Source organism: Halichoeres trimaculatus, unplaced genomic scaffold, assembly GCF_033239565.1.
Source record: "Halichoeres trimaculatus isolate MK-OKI-2021-1 unplaced genomic scaffold, fHalTri1.1 fHalTri1_scaffold_14, whole genome shotgun sequence".
In the NCBI taxonomy this organism is placed as follows: domain Eukaryota; kingdom Metazoa; phylum Chordata; class Actinopteri; order Labriformes; family Labridae; genus Halichoeres; species Halichoeres trimaculatus.
In genome coordinates, this window is record NW_027437192.1 from 34,939,480 (window position 1) to 34,963,902 (window position 24,423).

The 24,423-nt window shown below is 42.5% G+C and overlaps 1 protein-coding gene across 3 annotated transcripts in view; it reads right to left on the reverse strand.

Moving 5' to 3' along the window:
- gabbr1b (gamma-aminobutyric acid (GABA) B receptor, 1b) overlaps positions 1 to 20,758 on the reverse strand; it is a 234,129-nt gene extending 213,371 nt beyond the window's left edge. For 2 of the 3 annotated variants that reach the window (XM_074686667.1, XM_074686666.1), the window contains exon 1: positions 20,467 to 20,758. The gene's annotated coding sequence lies outside the window, so the exon portion shown is untranslated. The remainder of the gene's footprint in view (positions 1 to 20,466) is intronic. The other variant, XM_074686668.1, reaches the window with a different exon arrangement.
- Positions 20,759 to 24,423: the final 3,665 nt, after the last annotated feature.

Here is a 24,423-nt window from a genome sequence, read left to right on the forward strand (position 1 = left end):
ACTGGTTACAGACTTATATCAAAGCACCTGAATATTCCAGTCAGCACCGTTGGGGCCATTATTCACAAGTGGAAGAAGCACCACCTCACCATCAACAGGCCACGCACAGGAGCTCCTTGAAGATTTCTAACCAGGGAGTCAGAAAGATAGTCAGAAGAGTACTCAACGAGCCACGGACCACCCTGAAAGTGCTCCAGAAAGACTTGGAGGCAGCAGGTACAATTGTTACAGAGAAAACAATAGGCAATGCACTCCACCGCCATGGCCTCTATGGACGCTCAGCCCACAAGACTCCATTCCTCAAGAAAAGGCATGTTGAAGCTGGTTTAAAGTTTGCTAAACAGCATCTTGACTAGAATACTGGGAGAATGTTGTCTGGTCAGATGAGACCAAAACTGAACTTTTGGGCTGTCATACTACAGACCATGTTTGGAGGAGAAATGGCTCTGCACATCACACAAAAAACACTACACCAACAGTGAAGTTTTCCATAATCTCGAATCTCTTAAAGTTCATGCACTTTCTCAACGATCTACTGCTACAATGTGGAGATAGTTTGTTTTGTTTTTGTGATTGTTTTTTTAATCGTGAAAATTACTGAGCCATCAATCAGAAATGAATTAAAAAATAAATAAACAGGTATGCTAGTCCTTAATCAACATGTCAGCGTGACAGTGAATTAGGGGTGGGCGGTACACAGGTTTCATCACCATCATCGATATCATATGTTGCCACGAAATGAATTTTGCTATATCGTTATTACCATGGTAAAGCACTGTTAAAGCAATAATTACGTCCATGTAGTGGTTAATTTATGTGGGAGATTTATTTCTCCTAACGTGAGACACTTTTCTGCCACAGCCATTCTGAAAATACACCTTTAAGGCCAGTAGCAGCGAGTCAGTGACGTGAGGAAGTAAACATTTAGCATGTGCAGAAAGCGAAACAGCTGGTGTGCATGATGACAGCTCCCCTGTTTTGGACACACACTGTACATCGCTATAGGGAAGTGTCTATGGTCAAACCTTAAAACCTCAAATGTGATACAACCATTTTTTTTAAACAAAAGTAGTGGCATCAAAATCAACATTTCGAATCAAACTGAAACTGTAGTTTGCAGGCTATGAGCTGCTGCACTTTCCACACGCTTTGAACCCTGCAGCTAAAACAATAGTGCGGCTAAATTACAGATTTTCACAGTCTAACAAGCGCCACAGACTCGTAGCATTAAAACTACTCCAGCCTGCTCCCGCTCATGTTGTTCTGTCAGGACAGGTTATTGCTTTTACTCTTTGTGAGTGATGATGATAAATATCTTAAAACAGCATTAAATGATTCAGGAATCCTACCTTGGATTGACAAAGCTGTAGACCGAGCAACTGCCTCAAAAGTTTTTGTTTTTTTTGGTCGTGGTTCAGGCTCTGAGTCTGAACTCTCGCCCTCTGTACTTCAGTCGAAGTCACCGATCTGTCTGTCTCTCTGTTTGTCTGTTTGTTGTCCAAAAAAGATGATAGCAGCAGTAAATTGTTGTTTGAAAATGTTCTGTCTCATGCCCCAGCCGTTTGTATTACAGCAGCAGTGTTTAGAGAACTGAGAGCTCAGAAATCTTAAGCGCTTCATTAGACAACCTTACAGGCTTCAGAAAACATCACAAATTTAGGAAAACTCACGGAACAAAAAACTAGTTAACTATGTTAATTTTAACACATTTATTGGCATCCAAAATGTTATTGTTAATTGCTCACCCTTTTTAAATAACATGCAAACATTTTCTTTCATCTGTAAATATTCTACTTTCCTCATACCCAGTTTGCTCACCGGTATCGTGCACTTCAAGCTTGAAATGGAACAAGCTTGTCTTCCAAAAGCACATTGTGGGCAAAGGCCTTTTTCTATTACAGTATTAGACATTTTCCACCTGCTCGGTAGGATGTGTTTACTTATATCACAGAACAGATTCAGAATGATGTTTTGAAAAGGCTTCACTTTTTCACATGTTGAAAAACTGCAATATAAAACTCCTCTCCCAATATGAAGGAAAAATACCGTGATATTAATTTTGGGCCATATCACCCACCCCTACAGTGAATACATTTGCATTTTATTCATTGACAAGGGTCCAAAATGGTATGTGCACTCACTCTGTAACACTAGCTTTACCTTGCAATCTATCACCACATTGTATACAGTTTCTATCATGCATTCTACTGGCTAACGGAAGCCAAACAACATAATGCCAAAGTGCTAAAGTAGTATGACTGATTTGTAAAGCTTAACATGAGATGACACATTACTGGGGAATATTAATCAAAAACATAAGTATCATGTAGGATTTTAGAGGGTGAGACCCCTATAAAGCTATTTTTATCACAGATAAAGTTAAAAAAGAAAAGGATGTTTTACTTACTTTCACAACTTTCTGTGTCCAACTGCTTGAGCTCACCTCTTTCAATCTTCTTTGTGGCTATATTTTTGTTGTGCTGTGGTGTTAGTATTTGTGTGGTGGTGTTAGTATTTGTGTGGTGGTGTTTGTATTTGTGTGGTGGTGTTTGTATTTGTGTGGTGGTGTTTGTATTTGTGTGGTGGTGCTTGTATTTGTGTGGTGGTGTTGGTGTGGTGGTGCTTGTATTTGTGTGGTGGTGTTTGTATTTGCAAGTCAAAGGCCAGTGTTAATGTCATTGGAATAAGTTTTAGTCTGGATCCTGAGGGGGACTGTTCTAGTCTTAACATGATGAGAGACAAAATGAGCTGAGCCAGATCAGAAGTCAACAGGTTTAATTGGTGGAGTGCAATTTCGATGCACTTGTTGCAATGACAAAAGAAGTTTTATTCTATTCTATTCTATTCTATTCTATTCTATTCTATTCTATTCTATTCTATTCTAAAGCTTTACAGCTGAACATGAACCAGGAGAGCACCATCATTGTGTTTGGGAATCCAGGGACCTCCTGGCTCTGTGACTCCAGCAGCCTGGAGGTCTGAACACACAGCTGGTGTGAGGGACTGATGAACAACGTAACTAAACTTTACTGAAATGTTTAAAGCAGTGACAACCAGCTGTGAGCATGTTGATTTCTGCAGTACAGATCAGCCTTTCAAATGTCTTGTTTGTGTTTTCTGCTCTTTCTACACACATCCTGGAATGGACGGATGCTCAGGGAACTGCAGGTTTCAACACTCCTGCTTGGGCTTTGTCATTGCAATTACATCTATAGCCAAATCCGGCCCACCGCCACAATAGCCAGGTCCACTGTCTGGACCAGGGATTTCTGACCCTAAACACAACACAGCATAATCAGCCAAGCAGAAAAAAACTAACACCTGCCAATGCCCTCTGAATGAGAAAAGCAGGCTGTGTCTTTTTGCCTTATCTAATCACAAACTTTGCAGCCATGCTGAGATCTATCTTTTTATTAAAAATTACTTTGAATTTATTAGACTGGCTGATGCATGTCCTACATTTTATACTAAAATCATACACTGGAATATAACACTTAAAAAGTCATAGTTACTCGTAGTTGTTAAAGTAGAGGGTGAAGTTAAAGAAGATAAATGGTGATAATTTGTATGTATGAACACTCTGGCCATCCCTACCTACACTATATTACCAAAAGTATTGGCTCACCTGCCTTGACTCACATATGAACTTAAGTACCATCCCATTCCTAACCCATAGGGTTCAATATGATGTCAGTCCACCTTTTGCTGCTATTACAGCTTCAACTCTTCTGGGGAGGCTGTCCACAAGGTTGAGGAGTGTGTTCAAAGGAATTTTGGATCATTCTTCCAAAAGCACATTGGTGAGGTCACACACTGATGTTGGTGGAGAAGGCCTGGCTCTCACTTTCTGCTCTAATTCATCCCAGAGGTGTTCTGTCGGGTTCAGGTCAGGACTCTGTGCAGGCCAGTCAAGTTCACCCACACCAGACTCTGTCATCCATGTCTTTATGGACCTTGCTTTGTGTGCTAGTGCACAGTCATGTTGGAAGAGGACAGGACTGTCCCCACAAGGTTGGGAGCATGGACTTGTCCAAAATGTTTTGGTATCCTAAAGCATTTGAAGTTCCTTTCTCAGGAACTAAGGGGCCAAGCCCAGCTGCTGAGAAACAACCCCACACCATAATTCCTCCTCCACCAACTTTCACACGGAGGACAATGCAGTCCGAAATGTACCGTTCTCCTGGCAACCTCCAAACTCAGACTTGTCAGTCAGATTGCCAGATGGAAAAGTGTGATTCATCACTCCAGAGAACGTGTCCCCATTGCTCTAGAGTCCAGTGGCGGTGTGCTTTACACCTCTGCACCCGATGCTTTGCATTGCACTTGGTGATGTATGGCTTGGATGCAGCTGCTTGGCCATGGAAACCCGTTCCATGAAGCTCTCTGCGTACTGTACTTAGGCTGATCTGAAGGCCACATGAAGCTTGGAGCTCTGTAGCAATTAACTGTGCAGAAAGTCGGAGACCTCTTTGCAATATGCGCCTCATCCTCCGCTGATCCCTCTCCATCAGTTTACATGGCCTACCACTTTGAGGCTAAGTTCCTGTTGTTCCCAAACTCTTCCATTTTCTTAAATAAAGCTGACAGTTGACTGTGGAATATTTAGGAGCAAGGAACTTTCACAACTGGATTTTTTGCACAGGTGGCATCTTATGACAGTTCCACACTGAAATTCACTGAGCTCCTGACACCGGCCCATTCTTTTACAAATGTTCGTAAAAACAGTCTGCATGCCTAGGTGCTTGATTTTATACACCTGTGGCCAGGCCAAGTGATTAGGACACCTGATTCTGAACATTTGGATAGGTGAGCCAATACTTTTGGTAATGTGCTGTATGTCACTGCCCTCATCGTGACACCTCATTCTGAAAGTCTGGACACGCCTCTGCACAGAGGCACATAGCAACATTGGTAACTGCGGTATGAAGCTGACAGGCTTTCAGGTGTGTTCAATAAAAGCCGGAGGAAAACTCCTCTGATGATTTTTAAAGAATGGAGGGAAGATAGACAAACTGCAACTTCTGTCCCAAAGAAAGCAGAAAAGAGACTCCTGCAGGAGCACGAGGAGGATCAACGATCAGCTGCTGCAGACGCACGACTGGATTCTCAGTGCCAATCTTCATGACAGTCTCCACAAACTGATCAGGACGAAGTTTACAGTAAATATACTCCACACTGAGTGACAGGGGAACTTTTGCTCGTGCTGACTTTCTGTATGGATAGAAACACTGCCATGCAGCGCAGAAGAGGAAAGTTTACTCCACGACTCACTGGATATTTTTGATGTGACGTGCATCATTACAGCATACAAAGCACAGAGCAAGATGATAATATGTATCTGAAAACACGGATTAATGATCAGTAAGCATGGAATTGATTTTCTCCAGTAACTGTGTGTCTTATGTGTCCATCGGGGCAGAATTCTGCAGTTCCCAAAGCTGAGAACTGAGAATTGTGAACTACAAAGACCCACTCTCTCTCTTATTGGTTTTGACCACGATAATCCTACCATAAGTGTGAGCTTTAGCCATGAGAATTGTGGTCCTATGTACAAGAGCCCTGTACAGAACAATTCACATTTGAAACATCTGGAAGAAAAGATCATATTTCTGGCGGCATGGCGGCATGGCAGAGAGTGTGGGGTGTAGAGTTGAGGAGGGAGACCACATCTTTGGCAGAGGAGACGGAGTCGTGAGGTGAACCAAGATCTTGTCCTGACTTTTCCTTTGTGGGTTAGGAAAAGGGTCTTGTCTGGTTTTGCAGAGGGACTGCTTTGCAGGTACCGAGTCATGGATGATAAAGGACAAAAGAGAGTGTTAGTTTCTGAGATGACAATAGTTGAGCCTTTAAGATCTCTATCTGATTTAGAATGTTTAAGGTAGACTGAGTAAGAATGAAGATCTAAAGAAATATCTGACACAGTGAGGTCATGCAATGGGGAAAAGCATTCAGAGCTAGATGTGAATTCGCCACAATTGAGAAACCCATAAAAAGCAGTGAGGAAAACTGATTCAAGTAAAAGATCTACATATGCCCCAAAACACCCCTGTCTTCAGTGAGACGCCAGCTTGTGAACTAGAGACTAAGTCAATGGAAGGTGCTTATCCTTGCTTTCCGGATGCTCCTTTTTACTGGATATTTCCTTCGTTGCTAGGCGCTACCCAAGTAGCTGCCTGTTGCAGCAGCTCTCTCATCTTTGTCCGTTTCTTGTAATTTTTCTCGTCTCTTTTCATCATCTTTGTATTTGGAGTGGATCATCACTTTGTATGGTTCATTGTTGGTCATGGACACCAAACTTTTTGTGGCTTCAGTGATATTTTTACTACTTTTCTCCTGTGTTTGTCTGGAGATCCTACATGTAACCATGGCTGCATTGTTTACATGTGAAATTAGCTGTTAGCAGCCTGTAGCATGTCAATGCTAACTGATGTATGGCTTGATGATTTCCCTCGAGGTGAGGAGGAGGAGGTGAAGACAACGTGCTGGTTCTCTGGAGTAGACAACGTGGACCTGTCCTTCTATCCATCGTTGTTGGTAATGTGGGATCTATCTCGAGTGGGATGGACGAGCTAGCCGTGCTAGCCCAGCAGCAGAGGGGCTGCCGGAGGGCATAGTGGCATCGTGCTGTTCACGAACGTGGCTGATGAGCTGACATTGGACGCCGGTGACACATTGGAGGAGCTTCACCTGCTGTGAGCAGACAGGATCCAGGAGACAGAGACTGAACAGACTGCTGGGGAGGCTCAGTCCTGGACCCTGTGGAGGTGCAGACTGGCTGGGCTGGAGAGTGGTGGACGGGCTGTCGTCATCTATTTTCTTGTGGACCTTTTTGCACTTTCTATACTCTTTCTTACTTTTGTTTTCTTGATTGCTGCTGTGACTCCTGAATTTCCCCTCTGGGATAAATAAAGTATTTTCTGTTCTATTAAGACCATTGAACAGCAGTCAAATAGAAGGATTCCCAAACAAACTACTCACTGCTGGATCTAAACATCTTAAATGGAATTGAATACCTGATAAACATGCTTTAATGGAAGATGGCTGCATTTGTCTGATTTCGAAACAGTGAACCATGAAGGCACAGTTCATGGGAATGTTAACTGGATTTACAGCAACCGAGCCAGAAGACCAGAAAGAAGAAAAGTGAAACCATGCAGAATCGTACATCTTCAAAGTTGGTATTGCCAGTCCTTGACGCATGTAATGCGTTGCAGAGTTCAAATAAGACTGCAGGGGGCCCTCTAATCTAGGACAGTTTGGCTAAATCAATATTCAAACTCCAAAAGAAAGCAACAAGAATAGTAAATAACAGCACCAACAGAGAACCATTACACCCCCTCTTCATCAAACTGAAAGCACCAAATTTCATGGACTTAGTCGACCTCAAAACACTTTTAATAATGCACAAAGCAAACCAGAATCAGCTACCACTGGGCATCCAAAAGTTGCTTCAAAAAAGAGAAAATAAACACAATCTCAGAGGATTATGCTTTTTCAAAAAGCAGCCAGTTTTTTATGTCCACCAATACTCACTGTGTATCAGTTAAAGGAGTCAATTTGTGGAACGAATGAGGTGAAAAAATGAAAACATGCACATCACTTAAACAGTTCAAACAGATTTATATAAATCTTAGTCTAGGTAAATACAAGAGTGAGATGAAACAAACCTAAACTAATGAAAAATTGTGTTGTTCTTTTTGTTTGTTTTATTGTCATGCACTTTGTTTTCTTCTGTTTTGGGTTTTTACACATTAGATTAGAAAGACAGATTAGACTCGAAGTTATGTGCAAAGACAAAGGGGAAGGACTTGAAAAGTTTCTGACTTCATCCGACACCCTTTCGAACAAGGTAAAAAGATCAAAGCTATTAGAGTTGTTTCTTCTATTGTTTTTGTTTCTTGTTTTTTTTTTTTTCCATTATTTCTGCTTAAACACATCGTGCATCTCATTTATCTCTGGTCTGTTTTTTGTTTTGTTTTGATATGTCTTAAACCTGTTCGAATAAACAAACAAATGAAATCAATGAATGAACGGTGGGCACTGCAAGACTTGAGGTGCTGTGCAGGGGCAGAGGTCCCTGGACTCCTGGAATTTAAATCAGGATAAAGAATCAGCAACTTTATTATCCAGGCCTGGCACATGCACTGCACGAAGAGTGAAATTACCCAAACCACAAGACCACGCGATTTGACAAAGTAATCCATTGATGAAAGGACCAGAAGAACGTCCTTTATTAATGACCATTGGCTCGTCATCCAGAGCAACAAGATCATGAAATTTATCCACCGTTTTTTAAAGGTCAAGCAGCCTGGAAATCAAAGATCTACCTTGAAGGATAATCCTCATAGTGAAGTTGAGGTGACCTAGTAAAGACAATAACTTGCGTTTCGTTACTGACTGCGCGTCTAGGACGCTTTTCATAAATTCCCGAATACGGGTTAATTTCTCTAGTGGAAGAGAAGCTTGCATGAGTTCACTGTCTAAAGTGATGCCTAAGAATTCAGTAGATTTTTTGGGACCAGTTGTTTTCTCGGCAGAAAGAGGAAGTTTGTTGAAAACGTCTTTAAGTGCACTGATGCAGCGATCTGGTTTAGACTGGGGAAAGTCTACCACTAGAAAATCCTCTAACAGATGGAGAACGAAAGGTAATTTACAATTATTCAACAGGATCCAACACAGAGCTTCAGAAAGAGAGTTAAATGTGCACTACGACAGCCAAAAGTCAGTCTTACGGAGAAATACAGTTTACTTCGCCATTTAACGCCGAACAAGTGCCACTGAGATGGGTGAAGTGGCATAACTTTAAAAGCGTCTGTTATGTCAGCTTCCCCCAAGCAAGCGCCCCGTCCGGCTAATTTGATAAATTTGATGGCATTGTCTATAGTTGCGTAAAACAACGAAAAGGGGAATTGGACTGTTGACACTCGGGGTGCTATCATCGTGAGGGGCTGAGAGATTAATAAGACCTTTTTTCCCTGAATATTTCCGAGTTGCTATACCTAAAAGATTTATGCGAAGTTTAGAGAAAGGGGGGCTGTCATAAGGACCGATCATATAGCCTTTCTCAACTTCTTTTGCCAACAGCTTATCTGCCACGTCCGGTTCTTTCACAGCAGACTGAAGGTTGTTACAGATATGAGACGATTTAGGAAGAAGACACAGCCCAGCCAGGAGCCCTTGAACCTTTGTCCGGCTGCTCCACAGCGTTATTGGGAAGGAAGGATTGATCCGGATGAGGATGCTTTTTAATGACAGTTTTAGGACAGAGACTAGCTGAATGAGAGAAAGACCCACACACTGTGCAGGAGAGGGCACGGTGCCCTGTAAAGTGTCTACTTATGAGGGCCAAATCAACAACAGACCAGTCCAGTCTTTGATTGAACTTCTGCAGAAACATGGCTGCTTTCACAGAGAAGGATTTATGATTTTCACAAAACAGAGTTCCACCATAAGACATTGTTAAGTCTGAGACAATAGCTCAGTAATTGTCCAGTTCAAATCTGCGTTCAGGATACACCTCGCAGATAACATCTCTGAAGACTCCGAAAGCTATTTTTAATTCCGGCATGGTAAGAGACTTGGACAGTCTTGGATCACTTTCCTTTAACACTACTGAGACATCTCCACAATCAGCGAGGCGTTTGTCTGACAATTCAGAGGAACACAGAAGGATTTTAACCAGATTGATATCATTACCTGCTAGTATTTGATTCCTCAGGTGAGGGGAGACAGCTGCTGCTGGAGGGAAGAAAGGCACTCCAGTCGAAACTGCCGGGACTGCGGTTCCCAGGGACCTTTGCGGCGTTAAGATGACAATACAGTTGCCATGGTGTCTGGGGACGCCGAAGACGGGCCGGGTGCAGGAAGGTGAGAGAGGCTGGCAGAGCGATTTTCCAGAGCTTAAAGACGAGCATCCACCTCGGTGAATAGAATAAAATAGAATAGAAAATACTTTATTTATCCCCGAGGGGAAATTCAGGAGTCACCGCAGCATTTAAGAAAACATAAAGTAAGAAAGAGTATAGAAAGTGCAAAAATGTCCATAAGAAATTAGATGACGACATCCCGTCCACCACTCGTCCACCACTCTCCAGCCCAGCCAGCCTCCACCTCCACAGGGTCCAGGACTGAGCCTCCCCAGCAGTCTGTTCAGTCTCTGTCTCCTGGATCCTGTCTGCTCACAGCAGGCGAAGCTCCTCTGATGTGTCGCGGCGTCCGATGTCAGCTCCGTCAGCCACGTCCGTGAACAGCACGATGCCGCTGGGTTAGCACAGCTAGCTCATCCATCCCCCGGGGCTAGATCCCACGTTCCCAACAACGATGGATGGAAGGACAGGTCCACGTCGTCACCTCCCAGCTCACATCCGAGAACCAGCACGTCGTCCTCATCGCCTCCTCCTCAGCTCGAGAGAAATCATCAAGCCCTACACTAGTTAGCATTGACATGCTACAGGCTGCTAACAGCTAATTTCGCATGTAAACAATGCAGCCATGGTTACATGTAGGATCTCCAGACAAACACAGGAGAAAAGTAGTAAAAAATACCGCAGAAGCCACAAAAAGTTTGGTGTCCGTGACCGACAATGAACCATACAAAGTAATGATCCACTCCAAATACAAAGATGACGAAAAAGAGACGAAGAAATTACAAGAAACGGACAAAGACGAGAGAGCTGCTGCAACAGGCAGCTACTTGGGTAGCGCCTAGCAACCGTATGAAGGGTTGTTAACCAGAGCTAACATGTAGCGGGCACACTAAGCTAGCGCCGTCTTGCCCGCTGGGTACAGGGAACGAGCAGTTTTTCTTATTATTCGAACTTTTCTATGGATCAGAGGGGGGGGCAGAGGGAGGGAGTAGAGGCCTGCTCCTTTTTGGAGACATTAGAAAGGAAGAAGTGGAAGAAGAGCAGCAATATTCCAGTGATACAGAGCTTCCAGAATCTTAGGCACAGGCCATTCTTAGATTGGTTGATTTTTACTTGCTACGAGAGCCACGGTGAATATTACGGCTTGCTTCAGGTCTTTCTTCTTCCTCGACTGAGGAATCACTTATGCACTCGCCTCGAAGTTTTGCTCCAGATGAGACCTCACAGCTGAAGAGATGATAAGGAAGCAGTAAAGCCAACTCGAAAAGAACGTTTTCATACCTTAGAATGTGAGACAGCAGCAGCTGGGCAGCAAAGAGGCATGAGGGATAACAAAGAGTGAAGACGTGATTTAAATACACCCCCTTGTTATTGGACACATGCTGTGATTGGTCAAGAGGGTTTAGAGATTGAACATCATAAGGGAGCAGATAACTGTAAAATTTCAAGAGAATCGTTCAAATGGTGATGCAAGCATGAAATTTGGCACAAATACTCTCTTAGGGTCACTCTTTTGAAATATAACGTTAGACACGCCACAATTCAAGATGGCAGCCATTTTTAAAGATGGACGCTATTTCTATCAGACGATTCTTATTTCAAAAGTTCAAATGGTGATGCAAGCATGAAATTTGGTACAGATACTCTCTTAGGGTCACTCTTTTGAAATAAAACGTAAGACACGCCACAATTCAAGATGGCGGCCATTTTTAAAGATGGACGCTATTTCTATCAGACGATTCTTATTTCAAAAGTTCAGATGGTGATGCAAGCATGAAATTTGGTACAGATAATATCTAAGGGACACTTTTTTGAAGCAAAATGTTACACATGCCACAATTCAAGATGGCGGCCATTTTTAAAGATGGCTGCCATTTTTATTGTATGCACATTTTTTCAATGGTTTAAATGGTAATGCAAGCTTAAAACATGGCACAAATACTCCTTCTGAGCCACTCATTTGAACAAGGACATTTGACACTTGAAAATTCAAAATGGTAGTCATTTTTCAGGACAACCACCACCGTACTAGAAAACTGGTGTTAAGAGTGCTCGTGAGGTCCCTTTACAAGGAACCATTTACAGCCACTCCAAACTTCAAAACTGTAAGCCAAGAGTGTTTATTTGACTGTGTTTTGTCTAACTCCTTACCCTTGGCCTGTCCGAATTGGTTAAACCTGCCAGAACTGCCCCCTAACAGCAAAGCTCACAAAGTTCATCAGAGTACACAAGCTCCCTTACCATAACAAGGTAACAGCCACAAGGGAGGCTTGGTTTTTGTTTTGTTTTTTTGTTGCTTTCTATGCTTTCATATATATATATATATATATATATATATATATATATATATATATATATATATATATATATATATATATATATATATATATATATATATATATATGTTTTTTTTTTAAGAGCAAGAGAGAGAGGGGAACAGAGAGACACAGAAAGAAAGAAAAGATAACTACACAAAGACTGAGCCATACCAAAGACTCAAGCTGGCTGCTTACTCTTCTATTCACACTTGCAGCTGCACAGTGCTGTGCAGGTGAACCCCAACCTGAAACATTTGCACCTTCCAACTTAAGCTGTTTGTTTAAAAGAAAAAAAAAATCCCTGCAAAATAAGTGCCTGTATTTTAATTCTCTTACCTCTGTAGCATAAAACATATATAATTTTTTCAGGTTATTATTATTTTTCTTCTTAAAATTATTATAATAGTTATAGCAATTATTATTATTAATTAATGTCTTTTAATGTATTCTTTTTAGCATTCATGTAATTATTGTTTTTACCATTAAATCATTAGTATTGTCATTATTATTAATGTTCTTGAAAACAGAGCTTTTAAAACAAAATGGTGGCCATCTTAAAAAATGGCGGCAATCTTCAATTTTTGTATGTCCAACATAGTTTTTGTGGCCCTTAAAGAGTAGTTGTGCCAAATTTTACATTTGCATCACTGTTTGAGTTTGAGTTGGAATATTGAGCGTTCAACTGAAATGGTAGCCATCTTGAATAAAATGGCCCCCACCGTGAAAAATGGTCACCAATTTGTATTTTGGGGTGTCTAAATTAATTTTTCATGAGTATTAGAGAGTGTATGTACAAAAATTCATGCTCGCATCACCAATAGAAATATATTAAAATAACAAGCGTTCAACAAAATGGCGGCCATCTTTAAAAATGGCTGCCACCTTGAATTTTGTTGTGTCTAACCTTTTGTTTCAAAAAACTGTCCCTTAGAGAAAACTTGTGCCAAATTTCATGCTTGCATCACCATTTCAACTGTCAAAACAATGAGCGTTCAATGGAAATAGCGTCCATTTTTTAAAAATGGACCAGTTCTATACCCTCAGCAGGGTCCTCGAGGGGGAGGGGAGTTTGCCCAACCTGTCCACATGTGTTTTGTGGACTTGGAGAAGGCATTCGACCGTGTCCCTCGGGGAGTCCTGTGGGGGGTTCTTCGGGAGTATGGGGTGTCAGGCTGTTTGTTACGAGCTGTCAGTTCCCTGTACGACCAGTGCCAGAGCTTGGTCAGCATTGCTGGCTGTAAGTCGGACTCGTTTTTGGTGAGGGTTGGACTCCGCCAAGGCTGCCCTTTGTCACCGATTCTGTTCATAACTTTTATGGATAGAATTTCTAGGCGCAGCCAGGGTGTCGAGGGGGTCCGGTTTGGTGACCTCAGGATTGGATCACTGCTTTTTGCAGATGATGTGGTCCTGTTGGCTTCATCAGGCCGTGACCTTCAACTCTCTCTGGATCGGTTCGCAGCCCGGTGTGAAGCGGCTGGGATGAGAATCAGCACCTCCAAATCCGAGTCCATGGTCCTCAGCCGGAAAAGGGTGGAGTGCCCTCTCCGGGTCGGGGATGAGATCCTGCCCCAAGTGGAGGAGTTTAAGTATCTCGGGGTCTTGTTCACGAGTGAGGGAAGGATGGAGCGAGAGATCGGCAGGCGGATCGGTGCGGCATCCGCAGTAATGCGGACTCTGCACAGGTCTGTCGTGGTGAAGAGGGAGCTGAGCCGGAAGGCAAAGCTGTCTGTTTACCGGTCGATCTTCGTTCCCACCCTCACCTATGGTCATGAGCTTTGGGTAGTGACCGAAAGAACAAGATCGCAGATACAAGCGGCCGAAATGAGCTTCCTCTGTAGGGTGGCAGGGCTCTCCCTTAGAGATAGGGTGAGAAGCTCGGCTATCCGAGAGGAGCTCGGAGTAGAGCCGCTGCTCCTCCGCATTGAGAGGAGCCAGATGAGGTGGCTCGGGCATCTGATGAGGATGCCTCCTGGACGCCTCCCTGGTGAGGTGAAGACCACCTGAGCAGTGACTTTGTGTTCGGATCAGAGAGAGATCCTCCTCCTTCAGAGGGATGAAGCTGAAACTGTCATGGTTTGAGTTTTCAGTTGTGTTTGTGTTTTTCCTGGGTTTTGGATTTGAGTTTCTTGGTTGATATTAGTTATTCTTGTCTTGTGTTTCTTGTGTTTTAGTGCAGCACATAATTGCAAATTTCAGGCGAATCGTTCAAATGGTGACGCCAGCACGAAATTTGGCACGGATATTCCCTGAAAGCCACTCTTTTGAAATAAAATGTTAGACACCTGAAAATTCAAGATGGCAGCCATTTCTATCAAACACTTATTATTTCAATAGTTGAAATGGTGATGCAAGCATGACATTTGGCACAAATACTCTCTAAGGGACAATCTTTTGTGATATAACTTTAGACAAGCAGAAATTCAAGATGGCAGCCTGTTTTTTCAGATAGCCGCCATTTCTATTGTACACCCATTTTTCAATAGTTGAAATGGTGATGCAAGCTTAAAAGCTGGCACAGATCCTCTCTATTGGCCACTCATTTAAATAAAGGCATCAGACACTTGAAAACCAACGATGATCATTTATTAAGACGACCTCCATCTTAGTAGAAAATTGGTATTAGAAGTGTTTGTGAGGTCACTTGACCAGAAACCATTTATAGCCACTTGAAATTTCAAAACTGTAGGCCAAGAGTGTTAATTTGATGGTGTTGTGTCTAACTCTTTCCCTTTGACCTGTCTGATTTGGTAAAACCTGCCAGGAGTGCCTCCTAACAGCATAGCTCACAGGGTTCATCAGAGTACACAAGCTCCCTTACCATGACAAGGTAACAGCCACAAGGGAGGCTTTTTGTTTGTTTGTTTGTTTTCCTTTCAGTTTCATTTGATTTGTTTTTGGTTTGGTTTTATTTTCAAAGACGTTTTTTTTGGTTTTGTTTTTGTTTTTTTCTCACATATAGAAATAAAACAGTAACTTTGTGAATCCAAAGGGGAAGGGGGAAAAAAAAGAAAGAGGAGTAAAGTAGCACAGCTGTAGTGCTGAATTAACAGAACACCAAAAATATGATTTAGCAACTAATGCTGTGAATGGCATTATGGTCAGCTCTTAAAGCAACAACAGCTCTGAGCAACTAGGTGTTTTCCTGCAGAGTAGGAAAAACCTCACAAATGAAAAATAGAGGTGCTGACTTTATTAACTCACTGTCCAGAAGACCCACCATTGTTCACCAACCTTTTCCCATCCCCAGTCAGCAGGACTCTCTGATTTTGGTTGACGCTTGGTTGCCTGACCCCGTATGCAGCCTGCCTGTTATGCAACAGGTTTAGTGTGTTGAAGCAGAGCTGCTCTTGTTGGAGGAATGGCTTCTTATCTCTGCTTTCGGGCAAACACATCAGGTCCAGCCTCATCTACACTAAGAGCTGTACTTGATCTATCATTCATCAGGGCCACAAACTTCTCCAGGGTCTCAAGGTCACCATCAGTCACTAGAGGAGGGTAATGACTTAATTTGCTGAGGATGGGGGAGGCCTCAGGACAAATGCCCCAGGTTTGCCAGGCAGTCTTTTTGCCTTTTTTGCGAATGGCTAATACAGTATCACAACCAGTGCCGCAAAAAGTGGGTATGCACTATATGCAATGCGTATGGGCACCAAGCTAGAGGGGGCGCCAAAGTGATAGGGGATAAATTATTTGCTGTGAATGCAGTAATGCATTCACAGCATATGTTCTTCTGTGTCAAAAAAATTTATTGCTGTGAATGCATTACTGCATTCACAGCATATGTTCTTCTGTGTCAAAAAAATTTATTAGGGGCTCGGGCTACGAACGAGCCCCTCTCCTACATAGCAAGCTATGCAGGAGAGGGCCTAATGCTCTCCCGTTTCGCCTTTTTAGGGGCTCGGGCTTCGAACGAGCCCCTCTCCTGCATAGCAAGCTATGCAGGAGAGGGGCACACACACACACATAAGCCCCCATGATAATTGACAGCTGCCGTTCTTGTGTATTTTTCTTCTGGGATTGTAAAATGTGTCAGGACGTAGAGCTTAGAAGTAATTAGACTCCCAAAAGAAAAATGAAGTTATTAGTTTTGGTCCCTAGCGCCGCTCAGATTCTCCCAGAATCCCTCACAGTCTGTACTGCGCAGACTCTGGCTGCACAACTGCTGCCAATGGCTGCACCTGTGACAGAGGTGTTTTGGCTTCAGAACTGTACAATGGTAAATGGCAGAGCCACGCTGTCCACTAGGCAGTCTATGTTTGTGACGTATTGCTTTGGGGCTAGAACAGAATAGATATGAAAGTGTGTAGACACACACACACACACACACACACACACACACACACACACACACACACACACACATAAACCCTCTTTCCTTTCAATAATCTCTTTCTCTCTCCCACCCTTGCTCTTTCTCTACCTCTCTCTCCCTCTCTCCCTCACACACACACACACACACACACACACACACACACACACACACACACACACACACACACACACAAGTACTTTAACAAGTTCTTAAGAGCTTATTTGGGGTTAAGGATTTGTAATCAGCCACTCTCCCATGTCTTGTGATATGTAGGTGTATATTTGTAACATAATGTTTTGGGGCTATAACAGTAAAGATATGAAAGTGTGCGCGCGAAGCGCGCTTCATTGTGCATGAGGTCATTTGACACCTGTTGAATAAGAAACAAGAAATGTTAAGAAGTGTTTCGCTATGTCAGTCTAAAACAAGATCTGGTGACATCTGTGTTTCTGAACATTTTCAAGATATGAATGTATGCGCGCGAAGCGCGCTTCATTGTTCATGGGATAATTTGACACCTATTCGATCAGAAGTCAGTACAAAACAAGGTCTGGTCACATCGGTGTTTCTAAACTATTTAATGAATGCAAAAAGCCCGGCCGCTGCCCGAGCCCCTCTCACGATTTCCGCGGAAATTGTCTAGTTGCTGTGAATGCAGTAATGCATTCAAAGCATATGTTCTTCTGTGTCAAAAAAATTCCTTCTTCTTCTTCTTCTTCTTCTTCTTCTTCTTCTTCTTCTTCTTCCGCCCGCTTTTTTGGACCGCTAAAACTTCTGCAAACTTCAACCGATTTTCACCGTTCAAACTTCAAAACGTGTGTTTCAGTGGGGACAAGGGGGCTATGACAGCTTCCTCAAGGTCTCAGGATTCCTACGGTGTGATCATTTTTCTTATCGGCCCTTTGGTTTTGTCACAGTTGTAGGCAGTTTGACACCCTGATTTCAGTGGAAATGTGTTGGGAATCAACAGACTCCACCAGCTCTCTGATGGCAGTTGGTAAACAATGATCACCATGGCAACATCTGGCTTCAGATGAGCCTCAGCTAAAAGGCTTACATGATTAAAAACTTACACACAGGACACACAGAATTTCATTTTAACAGCGTTTCAGTGATGAGACTTGCATTTTCCCTCAGTCAGGTCATTTCTTCCATAAATGTTCTTTAAAATTTAATTCATTGCTTCAAATTTTGAAAAGATGCAGCCATTTCAACTTTAAATTCATTTATCCATTTAATTGATTCATCCATTAATTTCCTTTCATCCAAGAGTTCATGGCAGGTTAATTTAGCATTCTGCATTAGCAGTTGAGTGCCAGCTTTTCATGAATTATTTCAACCATTTTCAGACATAAATTCAGTCATTCACGTTTAGCATTCTGCTTTTGCAGTTGAGCACAAGCTTTTCAAGACTTAATTCAAATGATTTCAGACATAACTTAAGCCATTCTTCTTCAGAATTTTGCTTTAACAGTTCAGCGCAAGCATTTTAAGACTTCATTCAGCCATTTTCAGACAAACCTTCAGTCATTCATGTTCAGCATTCTGCATTAGCAGTTGAGCGCAAGCTTTTCAAGACTTTTTCAACCATTTTCAGACATATCTTCAGTCATTCAGGTTCAGCTTTCGTTGCATTAGCAGTTCAGCGCAAGCTGCTTCAGCATTCTGCATTCACAGCGCAATTTCTTCAGAAATTGCTTTTCTAGTTTGAGTCTGCATCTTCTGCATTTGACAGCTGTTAGTGTAAAAAAATACAATTGAAAACAGAGGCACAGAGCTATAGAGATAGTAAGAATAAGAGAGATAAGAAGTATAGAGATCTCTATAGCTCTGCAGAGGCACGTCAGCAGATCACTGGGTCGCACCCCTCTACTCCTTCAACCCCTCCCATCCGCCTTGTTAGTGCGCGCGCATGTGTGTGGGTACAGGACAGGCGTAAGCGTTTTCCTTTTGTAGGCAGTCAAAGATGGACAGACAGAGAAATATGTGTGTTACAGTGAACAGCTGTTTGATCAGCTGATGCACGTACCCGCAAATGCGCTTTGTGACGTTCGGCAGCGTGCCAAACCCCATTCAAAAACTAGTGTGTGTTTTTATTATTAACACTTTGTAGACCACATCCCTGTCCTTCTACACCGAGGTGACCACAATATATATTTTTGAGATAATTCAGCACTATTTCGGCCCGTCAAATCATCTGAACAAAGCCAGTTTATTGATTTTATCCACAGCAGAGAGCGTGCCCAGCACTTTTTCTTTTTTGATTAGCCCCTGGCTCATCAGCTGGCCAGTTGCATCACAATAATGCGTCTACTCGAGGACCTCCAGTGACGCATGCTTTGTTTTCAGCTTATATTAATTTTAATATACCCATTCCACAGAAAATATGTTACAGAGAGCAGGGCAAACATGTCCAAGAGATAAAACAGAATACACTGGAATCCAGCCAGCTTTTGGTGTAAAAAGTTGATTTGTTTTTTAAATAAATATACATTTTTGTTTGGAAAATGCTGATTTCAAATCATTAAAAGCTAATTAAAAAAATAAACATCTTGGGCTGTAATTTTCGTAGACCAGGTGCCGGCCTTCACTGCGCAGACAGGGTGTGATTGGTGCACTTTGCAAGTTTCCTGCAGTGCCAAGAGAGGCGCAGTCAAGGCGCAGAGGAGCGCTTCCACACAAATGGCAGAGAGGGAGGAGAAAAGCCATGAGTGGGTTTTCACCAATCAAATGAGCGCCTCTCCTGGCCTTTAAATGCCCTGCAGCCGAGGCGCAGCGTCTGATTTGTCTGAGTGATCCCCAGCACCGCGGAAACAGTGTCCTGGAAAGACCCGGTAGCAGAGACGGTCAGAGCCGCTGTCCATGCAGCAGGAGCATGGACAGCTGGGCACATCGGAGGACACGAAGCGCGTCACCGTGTGGGCCAGCTCCTGGGACAGATTTAATCTGTTCCTTAGTCATTAATAGGAGTACAAAATGAAGAGACAGTTACACAACTGGCTTATCCATTCAGAATACTTTTGATCCACCTGCACTCCTGGTTTGTCATCACCAAATAGCAGAACCTTTGGTGATACACTGTATACTCTCCCAGCGTCTCCACCTCATACTCCTTTTGTTTTGAAAGGTGCTTTTAAATAAAATGTATAATTATCATTATTATTAATAATTATTATTATTGTTGTTGCTATTATAATTATTATTAACTGTGACACTGAATCAATCCCTAGAGCTGAGAGTAACAGAGAGAGAGAGACCAGACCTGCTTTACGATCTATAAATCTACTCACACACACACACACACACACACACACACACACACACACATACACAGACACACACACACACACACACACACAGACACACACACAGACACAGACACACACACAGACACACACACACACACACACACACACACACACACACACACACACACACACAAATACAGACACACACACAGACACACACACACAGACACACATAGACACACACAGACAGACACACACACAGACACACACAGAAACACACACAGACACAGACACACACACACAGACACACACTCACACACTCACACACACACACACACACACACACACACACACACACACACACACACACACACACACACACAAACACGATGACATGGAGACAAACGCTTTCTCTCTTTGCACCAGCTGCTCCTCCTGGACTCATCAACTGAGAGGATCACACACGGGCTGCGCGTGCGTGACAGCGCGGGGTAAAGCGTGTGTGCGCATGAAGTGATGGCCATCATGAGAGGAATTGTGTGTGTGTGTGTGTCGCATCAAAGCTTCAGATGTGATGTCAGCATGAGCAGAAACATGAGTGCGCGCGCTCGCGCGCGCGTGTGTGTGTGTGTGTGTGTGTGTGTCGTCAGGTGGGGACTCATGAAACCTGCAGCTCTAACATCAGAGTTGATCATGAGGCTCAGACTGTGGCTCATACTCACTCTGGCTGCCCCTGGTGCCACTGGTTCCGCTGGTGCCGCTGGTTCCGTTGGTATCCCTGGTGCTACTGGAGCCAGTGCTGCTGGTGCTGTTACAGAGAATACAGAGACTCCACAGGCTGCAGCACGCACTCTGATCCTGGACTCTGTGATCCCTAGAGTCCCCAGAAGCTCAGTCCGGATCCGTAAATCCCCACGTACAGACCGGGCAGAGTTGCTGCTGATCGCGGTACACACACATACACACGCTCGATATGATTCACACACTCTCTAACGACCGAACCCCCTCCCTCACTCCCAGGTGACGTCACTGGAAGATGCTGCATTCAGGTTCAGTGGGAAAGAAATCAGCATGGAAGTTATTTGATCAGCACCTGAGAGACTGTGGCTGTTTCCCAAAGCCCAGGTACCTTGCCTTGGAAGGCAGTGCCTCCGAAGCCACTTCCTTCCAATTCAAGGCAAGTGTCCTGCCTCTGCTCAAAAGGAGATGCTAATGGAACAGCCTACAAAGGCATATTTTACCATCAGATTCCTGTCACAAATGTATATGTAATTGGAGTTACATTTTTTCACATGTGTTGCACTGTGGACAGTGCTTGGAAAGTTAAATACAAACGTGGGAGGAGCTCAAGCAGCTACAAATATTGTCATGGCTTGCCACTTGTACGCTTTTTGCTTTTTTATTGTCACATCATTGACACTCTGAAGGTGCAGCTTCTCAGTCATTATAGTTACATGAGTGACACACAAAAGAGTCAAGTATTGGACAGGGTATAAGTTGTTATTTTCAGAGGTGTATTTTGTTGCTTACATTTGAATTAGAATTTATTGTGTGCCTCCGTTGGAGCATCTCTCTGGTGTGTTTTTTCCTTCTATTTTTTCCTTTTTCGTAGATTCACGCATTGCATGTTGGGTATTTATAGCCATGGCAAGGCAGCGAAGGATACGCCAGTGTATCCTTGGTCAATTAGCCACATGCTAACCAAATGGAGGACATATGCCTCCAGAGGACATGAACATTGGAACGGCACTTAGGCAGCATCTGATGATGTGGATGCCTGCCCACGCCCTCCCCACGCCCACATCAGACCAAGGCAAGGCAAGGTACCTGGGCTTTGGGAAACAGCCAGAGAGCCTGCTAATCAGGAGAGACTGTTCCATCTGTTCCCTCTAAAGTCCAGCAGGGGGCGACTCTTCTGATTGTCTGACTGCTCACCTGCTCGCAAGATTGTTTTCCCTAGGATGACATCGGGAAATCCACGCCCCCAACCCATGTTATTGGTTCCTGCAGCATCTCTTCTTCTTCTGTGTATTCCTGCTGATTTGGCATTGAGTGCATTACATGCACCACCATCGGTCTCCGAGGGAAATGAGGCGCCTCGCAGGTGGTTTACATTTACCGATCAGAATGATATATAAAATCAGAACAAGAAGACACACGCATATTTGCTCAGTCAAATATTTGACTTGCATTTTCCCTCAGTCAGGTCATTTCTTCCATAAATGTTCTTTAAAATTTAATTCATTGTTTCAAATTTTGAAACGATGCAGCCATTTCAACTTTAAATTCATTTATCCATTTAACTGATTCATCCATTAATTTCCTTTCATCCAAGAGTTCATGGCAGGTTAATTTAGCATTCTGCATTAGCAGTTGAGTGCCAGCTTTTCATGAATTATTTCAACCATTTTCAGACATAAATTCTGTCATTCATGTTTAGCATTCTGCATTAGCAGTTGAGCACAAGCTTTTCAAGACTTAATTTAAATATTTTCAGACATAACTTCAGTCACTCATGTTCAGTATTCTGCTTAAGCAGTTCAGCACTAGCTTTTTACGACTTCATTCAGCCATTTTCAGACATACCTACAGTCATTCATGTTTAGCATTCTGCATTAGCAGTTGAGCACAAGCTTTTCAACTCTTAATTCAAATGATTTCAGACATAACTTTAGTCATTCTTGTTCAGAATTCTGCTTTAGCAGTTCAGCACAAGCATTTTAAGACTTCATTCAGCCATTTTCAGACAAACCTTCAGTCATTCATGTTCAGCATTCTGCATTAGCAGTTGAGCGCAAGCTTTTCAAGACTTTTTCAACCATTTCCAGACATATCTTCAGTCATTCAGGTTCAGCTTTTGTTGCATTAGCAGTTCAGCTGCTTCAGCATTCTGCATTCACAGTGCAATTTCTTCAGAAATTGCTTTTCTAGTTTGAATATGTTCCTGTTGCAATGGCTATCTTTTGTCAGCATTGCAAGCGGCCAGGAGGCGAAGACTCAAAATGTCCGCTTTGGAGGTTAGAAATTATGTTAAAGTAAAATATTCTGTACTTAAATTACGGTCTGTAACAGCATCATCTGTATGATATTTTGCATCTAGTGGAAATGCGCCCCTACCTACTAGTGGTGGACGGGTTGTCGTCATCTAATTTCTTATGGACATTTTTGCACTTTCTATACTCTTTCTTACTTTTGTTTTCTTAAATGCTGCGGTATTCCTGAATTTCCCCTCGGGGATAAATAAAGTATTTTCTATTTCTATTTCTATTTCTACCTTCCAAAGCTAATGCGGTTTTCCTTCAAAACGTTTCGGCTAAATATGGTTCTGACTGATGGAGTGTTGGTCCAACTTCAAGGAAGCCCTGTTGTATCCTGTTAACTGAAGATCTATGCATTATTACCTAGTTATCTAGATAATGGTGATGATGAAGTGAACATATTTCTAATCAAACTAGGCCTGTTTGTAGAACACTGTTAATGAGATGAAATGCAGCTCAAAGTGCTTCAGAGTTTAACAGAAAAAAAGAAATGATTAACCAAGCTGATTTTTTTAATGAAAAGTAAAAGCATCAAACTAAAAAAGCGTCAAAGTTTAATAACACTTTAAATTTCACACTACTATAGAATTACCACATGTTACATTTCAATTCAAGAACTAAACACTTTCAGCACAGCGTGATGGGAGTGGGGATGTAATTGCAGTGAAAATTCAAAGACCATTCAAGCATTCGAGGTAGAAGTGTGTGGAAGTGACAGACTTTGCAGGAACCAATCACATGGGTTGGGGGCGTGGATTTCCCAATTTCATCCTTGGGAAAAAAAACTCGCCACCTGCTCACGTGTTACTTCACTCAAATGCAGAGATGGAAGTAACAAATAACAAATACTCAAGTTACTGTAATTAAGATGAATTTTGGCATATTGGAGCCAATAAGGCTGTCCAGCCATACCAGTGATGTAGGGAAACCAAAACTCTGCCACCGCAAGCTCAGGTGCCTGAAGGTAAAATGCCACCGCAACACGGTTGATACTCGAGTTGATACTTGATGAGCGACTTATTCATGTAGAGAGGGAGAAAAAAAGACAAAGCCTACAGATAATCATTTAGCCTGGACTCCAAAAAATCAACATGGGTGTTTGTTTAACCAGCATTAGTCAACCATGTAGCTTGTTGCAACTTGATTGTTTAATGGTTAAACATTCTTTTAGCAGTAATAAATGTTAACCATTCTTAATAATTACTTAATTGTAATTAATTAACAAATAACATTAATAGTTAATAATAAATTTATAGCTATTAATGAATGAATGAATGAATGTAATTATTCTTAATCACTAAGGTTAATCATTTTTTCTTTTTTTTATTGCTTTTTAAACATTCTGATTCTGTGTGCATGGGCCAACCTGCATGCAGCCTGTTACAGTAGCTCATGCTTGTCTTAAACTTTTTTCACATTCTTGTCTTCTTTTTTACTGATTTGCTATAGCTATATACTTTCACGGGGAGTTATTTGGGCAGTGTTTCTTTTTTAAATTGCTGGTGGAACGAGTTTCGGTCCTGTTTTTACATGGTGATACTGCCTCTTTCGCTCTGCCATGCATAGCAACCTGAATAGGCAGCAACAGCTTGGCAGCACTGTTTACCTGAGGGATCAGCACTGAAGCCGGCCGGCATGGAG